Here is a 7,841-nt window from a genome sequence, read left to right on the forward strand (position 1 = left end):
ATGAATACGATGATTTATGCAAATTTCTCATTCTCTATCACTCTACTTGTATAAAAAATTTTATCAATTATCTGACTCATCATTAATTAATGATTTAATTAATGCTACATTAAATGGCCGCTGTTGTATGAAATAGATCGCGCGATCCAGGATTGAGCAATGGGAGTCTCGGCGAGAAATTTCGTCTTAACGTCTTAACCGCCTTGAACAGAGCGGAGTCCTTGAAGCCTGAAGCCGGTCGACCGACGCGGCGCAGTACAATCTTATCCACACGCGCTCGTTGCGATAGCGCGTGGCTAATCTGCCGTGGACTTTACTCCGCTAAACTCGTCGTCGTTTGGGTCAGCCTCCAGAATAGCGACCAATTTCGACAACGGGGTTTCTTCGAACGCCAAGAATCGTCTTTGACGTAACCTCGAGAATACGTCAGCGACGTATTTTGATATAAGCAAAGCTTTATATAATATATACATATAAATTTGGAAATATATATCATAGATTAAATTGGTGCCGCTAACGTGACGATCTGTTGGAACGATAGTGTTTCGACCTTGGCCGCGGTTCATGTAAAATCCGAGGACCCATCTCCGGTCGCGTCCCCGAGGACATTTGTCAAATCGGGACGTTCGATCCAGCGCGCACGTGATAGCTATGACGAAAGGGAAACGTCAGTATACGAATGGGTTTCCACATCAAGACATAGTACTGAGAAAGTAGGAGAAAGGGAGAGATATGTGCGTCAGATCCGTCTTTCTAGATGTTGTATGTAAGAGAGAGAGAGAAAGAAAAGAGAGAGACACAAAGAGAAAAAGAGAGAAATATTATTTTAATATTTTTGCTACTATAAAATAAATTCTTAATTATCATTATATTTAATCAAAATAAAGACATATATTGCAAGTATATCCTATGTTTTTATCGACTTTCTAATTTTAGACAGTAGAAAGTAGATTTAAATTTAATGTTACACAAGTAAAAAAAAAGATTGCAAAATAAATTATAAAGATAATAGTGACAATGTAAAGTATCACATTGGAAACGAAGAGATGGACGATAACGCGGGAAGAAAGTAAGCCAACATCGTCTCTCGAGGAGAGAGAGGTATCTTATAATCACCTAGTGCACCTTGTAATCATAATCTTTGAGAAGTGAGTAGGTGTGCGTGCTTAAAAAAATTCAAGCTTATTATTCATTTACGTAAAACAAAGTTTTGGTAACTCGCTCTCGCAGCTATTTGCGCGTGTGTCTTCATAAAAATACTTTCCATCCACAACGCAAGACGCAACCGAGCGAGTCCTTTCGACATATTTCGCTCGCTCGCTCGCTCGCATTGCCCGAAGCCTGCCTCGTTGTTCCTCAGTCCGATAGCGACGTGCTCCGGCTGTTTGTGCCGCTTCGCAATTTCTCCTCTCGGCGCCGCCACCGTCGAGTCCCCTTTCGAAAATAACACACGGCCGGTTGACGTCATGCTGTCATGACCACCGTGGCGCGCCAACGTTGCTTTGACGTCGTGTACGTGTGTGCGTGTGTACGTGTGTATATGTGTGCGCGGCGCAGAAAATTCAACTTGCGCGCGCGCGTATACACACACACACACACACATATCCGCGTTATACTCATATACATGTATTATATATACCGCCGTACTCTTCCATGCGCGCGTCACCGCCGATATCAACGTCGAGCGCGTGTGAACGCGCACATACATGCATACACACACACACACACATACACACGTACCAACACCATACAACGACTACTTTTATCTACCCGACGACTGGTCTCTCGGCCGACTCAGCCTTCGAAGCGCGTTCGCGAAGCGAGCAGGGCCGGCAAGAGACAGTGGATTTAGAAAATTATATATTAAATATATAAAGCCAACATACATTACCCTAATCTCTCTCCTCTCATTCAAACATTATACGCTTTCCGCAAAATTATGTATCATGTGTACATGGATATTTTGTGAAAGAGAAGGAGAGAGAAAAATAAAGGAAAGGGCTCATGTTTAGTTGCATTACTTACATTTTTTTAGTCATAATTTATATATACGCAATGATGTTTCATTGTTAAAATTACCACACTAATATATATATTTAATTATGTTAATAATATACGCACATACGCGTAATCGGTAATATATATGTATATATATATAAATGCGGCGACTCGAAATGGCCGATCAACCGAGCTTTGATTCGAGCGCGTTTCAAACATTATTGAAATTAAATAGTATTTACAATTGATCAAGATTTAAGCGATTTTATTTGCATTTTTCTAAATATATCACGTTCAGACATATCCATCGTTAATCTTTCATATATCTAAAAATTAATAATACAGTACATATGCTACCAGATTGTCCAAGATTCAATGTAATTTTTTTTAACAAGATTCAGAGCACTCTTTACAATAAAAAAAAAATATATATATATATATATAATATTTAATAAAGCATTCGATCGTTAACCGAGACAATCTCTACCGCGAGCGAAGTGGTCGTTCCTCTTGACAGATAATGCGCAATCGCGGACGATTGGAGTTTGTCCTTACAATTATTAGCGAGAGAGGATTGAATCTTTGTTAACGCTAATTAACGATCGCGAAATGAATCAAGGCGCAATGATTTCTAACGTCGGCACTGTCGCTATGAGGTTGCTAGATAACTTCGACTCGACTCGACTCGACGCGGCCGGCCGAGGCAAACATTACCTCATCGCCTGGCAGAGCCGGATCCACCGCGAACCTTCTCCACTTGGGATTTTACTAGCCACGCGGGCCGTTACTATCTTGCGCCACTGCTACACGCTCACACAAAAAGACTCCTTTCTCACTTGATGGACGGATGCGCGTCGAGAACGGCGTATATGCGTATATATATAAATGTATATATACGGCGTGTAAATATGTACACGTATATTTGTATGTATCCTGAAATTTTTGTAACTCACGCGATTATATTTGCGTTTATTTAATTTAATTTCAGTCGCGTTATACATTATATTTGCAACAATTTTTATTTGTTGATTTTATCAGCTTTATCCATCGCCACAATTTTTTGCTCATTAATGAAAAGCGCTCTCATTATTGAGCATCTAGGCGTCTAAGGACACAATCTATACTTAGAATTTAAATTTGTATTTTCTTACTTTTTTCGTTTTTTTTTGCTTATACTTGAATTATAAATGACAGTCTTGATATTTTGCTATACGCGAAGATATCAAACGCTGATTCGTATCCTTGGAAGAAATTGGATTCGTCAGAATTGTACCGGATTCGACTCTCGCATATCAGCTGTTCAATTATTTACAAATACTTTACCGCTCATAAATTCACCTATCTTGTCATCCGGTTGTAGTCGGATATGTCGCGAGGCTCCTCTACTTCTAACGTGTCATCCGCATTCATTGATCATTGATTCGCATTGAATCGCGACGCGACGAATTCTCTTAGTGCAATCTTTTTTTTTTACTTTCCAACGATTTATACGGTTATCCAAGTCTCGCGGCGCACTGGGTTACCTCGTATTCGTCTCCGGTTCGAACCGCGATAAAACTTCTCCGGGTTTTATGTTCCCTATGTTTTCGTTATTCTTCCCTCGCTCGCTTGACGCCTGTTGCTCGCTCGTGGCGAATCCGTTTTATCACTCGCCGTCAAAGTTGCCACACGTCGCGGAATCTATGACTTCCTTTATATTTAAATACGATATCGAAGACTTATGCAGTCCAACTTCGTGAAAACTGTAATGCGCGAATATCTTGGAAACTATTCGACACGTCGGAAAGTTCTTTTAGATTATTCACTCTCGTGCAAAAATCAAAGAATAGGTACACGCGCGATTTAAAGTGTGTTTTTTTTTAATGCATAAAAGAACGATCGAGCCACTGAATCAGTTGCAAAATATACATGTAAAAAAATCAAATATCAGATGTAAATGCGCGTTGCCGAATAATTTATCATCGTTTTTTATGTCACGATTTCACGACGACCTCGCGCACCCCCTAATAATTATCGATGGACACGAAATTGCGAGATCTACAAACGAGATGCAACTTACGAGGATTTCACAAGTGGAAAAGGAGCGCCGGGGCGTGGCGTCTCTCAACTCTGATTTACGGCCAGTTAAGAACCGCATATTATCGCCACGTACAACTAATCCTTTCCAGTGTATTTCCTCCTCTCGCCCCTTCCTCTCCCTTATTGTCCCATCTGTGCGTCGTCTCACCCTCGTCCTCCCCAGCCATCTCTGACCCTCTTTCACACCAGTCACCCTCTCTCTCTCTCATCTCGCATTTTGTACCTCTTCATCCCTTCCTCCCTCCGTCCCTCCTGCACTTCCTCCTTTCTCTAACCACCTTACCTTTCACCGTCCATCCGTCTCCTGCCCCTTTCTCCCGCACTATCCTCTACGCTTTGCCCCGGTCTCTCTCGCCTCCTTTCTCCGTCGCCCCCGGTGTTCCTCTTGTTCCCGTTCCCGTTGTCGATTCAACAAGTGCCCGGTCACGCTTCGCAAATATCGCACGTAAGAGGAGGAGACGCCGGGATTACAACCGCATCCGTAACCGCCCGCCCGCCCGCAAAATCCCGCCGAAATTTTCAAGTATATGCCCAAGAAGCCTTGCTTAAGAAGTCGAGAGACAATGACAAAGTTTCGTCGAACGACGAAATTACTAACTCGCGTTGCTACGCATATATCCTCGATTTCACGAGCTCATCTTGCCACGATAGAACAATATGTATATACAAAGTGTGTAGATTCATCGCGTGGATAAAATTTTGTGGATTCTTTCTCGCAATCTAAAACTTATTATATAATTTCAAACGCGAGATAACCAAGATTTCGTGTTCGCGCCAGCAATCTGTCAATGATAAGTATAGAGGAAAATAAAAACTGTCACTTATCTCTAGAGTTATATTACATCGTTTGATAAGTGAACTATATCCGGTGGCCTGCGTGTCATTTTGCATCCTAGATTTAAAGTAGCGCACGTTTTAGAATCATGATTTCTCAACGATTGGATTTAATCTCATTTATCTTTCATTTATCTTAAATTCACCTAGAGAACGTAAATTGTTACAGCCTTGCGCGGAATAGCGGATATCGCTTTAAAAATTTAAAAAAGTTGCTTCAGAAAAAGCGCTTCGTTTTCTCGATGCCAGGAGGCGAGATGAGATTCATCGCGTTGTTTTTCCTCCATGATTCTACGAACGTTCTTCGGAGCTCCGAGCTGACCGGTTGACCACGTCGCGTTGGAAGGAGAATCTCCGCGAGAGCGAGTCATATTCCAAGTAGGCCGCTACGGACGGCCGCGGCGGATATACGCGGCCGCAAGAGCACAAGCTGTTGCCGCTAGAGATACTCGAGTCAGACCAGGGACGTAGCTACTAGGTCGCAAGTAGCGATGCTCGACTCTATCCAACCCATCATGTTTGATTGATAAGTCAAACCTGAAATCCGGATCATTTTTATATAAAATTATATTCGTTCAATTACAACAAAAAGTTAAACACCAAAGCATTTAACTATTTGTATAATCATGTGATAGTTAAAAATATAAATATAAAAATTCTAATTATAAATTATAATTTATTTAATCATCTCTTTGTTAAATCTAGAATTTTTTTATCTTGATAATCTATCAGAATATAATGAAATTATAAAATAGCTGGAATAAAGAGAAAATAGAGAGCAATAGCAGAAACATATCGCGCGTCTCGTGGATTCTGCATGTTTGTCTTTACTCACGATAGATTCGGTCGCGACTACAGCTATAACAGTAGAGCTGTATGTGCTATCAGCATTGCTTGTTGTGGCGTGGTAGTGACGCGCGGAAGCCGAGTTCGATGGAAATACGGTGACGATGACGTCTGTTCGCCGAGCGAATCCTATTATCGTCTCGAAACATTCCGTACAAAATGCTAGCGGCTTGTCTTCATCGTAAATCTGGTCAGCGAACAACGAATCTATATGAGAAACTGATAAAACTTAATATTTTGCTGACCGTTTAGTGAAATGACGTAGTCGTCCTTATCAGCTTTAGCTTATGAGAGGACATTAGTTTTCAACTTTCCTCAACTTTCTGAAAAAACGCAAAAGCGTTAATCCGAAGAATCTCAATCTCTCAACACACTTTATAAAATAATGTCGTTTGGTAGTATTTTCAAAATTACATATTATGAACAAAAAACATGTTTTTTTCCCTCTTTAGTTGGACTCGCGAGACTGGAAATTTAATAAGTTATAAGTTGGAAACATTCGGAATAGCAGCCACGATTATTTCTAATGCAAATTTGTAAAAGTTTCGCGAATTATCCAAGTTTTATAAGTGGCAATTCTCTCTATAATCGTGTCTAGCGACGTTAAGTCAAAGAGATGATAATCGACTTTGGTAATGGGATTAATCGCGCGATTATGAAAGGGATTCTAGGGTCGCGTCCTCTGCCTTAGTTTCGAATTTCACGCGTCCACGTGCCCAGGAGGCAAAGTCCGTCTTTACCCTTTCGGCCGACCTTGCGCCGTCACTTTTTCGATCTTGTCCGGAGTAAAGTCCCACCCCGGTTCCTCTCCCCCTATCTTTTTCTCGTGAAATCAAACGTCATGTGGAGGCCACGTGGACTCGGCCAGCCGACGAACATATCGCCGGTGACATCTCACGGCATCTCTGAACACAACCGTGGCGATACACTACTTGCTCTCTCTCTCTCCTCTCCTCCTCTTCCCATCTCTGTCCTCTCGCCCTTCTAACTCCCCCTACTTCGGCCTCTCTTTCTCACGCTCGCGAGAGCGCGTTCTCGCTCGCACCAGTGGAGAAACGCGTCTCTCTGTCTCCCGAGGTGAGCAAGGGCTGGAGGGAGGAACGATTATTTACTTACTTTCACTCGCGCGACCTCGTACGCGCGTAAATCATCCACGACTGTGTGGGTATTGCTTTCGTAGGGTCGCGAGATACGCACGCGAGTTCGACCCGCCCTTACGCGATCGACGACGAGACTCGAAAGAATTATAATCCGCCGATCGAGTATCACGCTATCGCATTCTTTAGACCGCGAGAGAAATGCTTGCGACTTTCATATTCAGGATTTAAAGCTCCCGACGATGTTTAATGACAAATATCGCCTCTTGACGAATTAAACTTTGCGGCTGCGCACACACAGTAATAAAAAAATATATATATATAATCTTATAAATAAAGTAGATTATATATAAATAATATAATTAATATAATTAGATTCTATATAATATTCTAAATATAATAAATATTCTTTCAACTAATATTCTAAATAATATAAATAATATAATAGATTATAAATAATATAATTTTACAAATAAAAATAAAATTGCCAACGAAAAAATTTGTAATTGAGTAAAGAAAGATTTTTAATATTTTATAGTCGTCGAGTCTCTCCAATGTGTGAATTCTTCTGTCGCAAATATTCCAGCGAACTGTAATGTTTATAAGATATTATTGAAAGTCGAACCGGCTCGCCAGCAGCGATCGTTCGCGTTCCGCTGATGATTTCTTCAGGGCTAGGGAGTCGCGTGACGTCATTTTCTCCATCGCTTCGTCGGAGTGCCGAGCGTCTGAGTCACGTCCTCTCTTGCCTACTCTCTCGCCTCCGTGCGACGCGCGAAGCTAAGCGCGCTCATTCGATTTTATTGCATTAACGCCGACGAATACGCGAGATAATGCTGCCCTTTAACAATCTTAGTCGTTAGCGTCATTAGAAATATATAATACGATGGAATTATAACTTAAATATGCATGTCTTTTCCATAAGTAGAATTAGAAATGCGTACGAGAAAGTATGTGGAGCTAATGGTAGCGATTTACGCGTGCTTT

General features: G+C 41.3%; 1 protein-coding gene and 1 long non-coding RNA gene across 14 annotated transcripts in view; one reads left to right on the forward strand and one right to left on the reverse strand.

Moving 5' to 3' along the window:
- Positions 1-7,841, forward strand: part of Tara (SERTA domain-containing protein 2 taranis) — an 83,990-nt gene that overhangs the window by 67,220 nt on the left and 8,929 nt on the right. The window lies entirely within an intron of this gene.
- LOC145977102 (uncharacterized) lies at positions 2,247-7,836 on the reverse strand. The gene is made up of 2 exons (XR_014440416.1): positions 5,747-7,836; positions 2,247-5,448 (listed from the first exon to the last, which is right to left on the reverse strand). It is a non-coding gene; the product is annotated as an uncharacterized LOC145977102 (long non-coding RNA).

Source organism: Camponotus vicinus, unplaced genomic scaffold (genome assembly GCF_025532165.1).
Source record: "Camponotus vicinus isolate PSW18456_S1 unplaced genomic scaffold, iyCamVici1.0 SCAF_9, whole genome shotgun sequence".
Lineage (NCBI taxonomy): Eukaryota > Metazoa > Arthropoda > Insecta > Hymenoptera > Formicidae > Camponotus > Camponotus vicinus.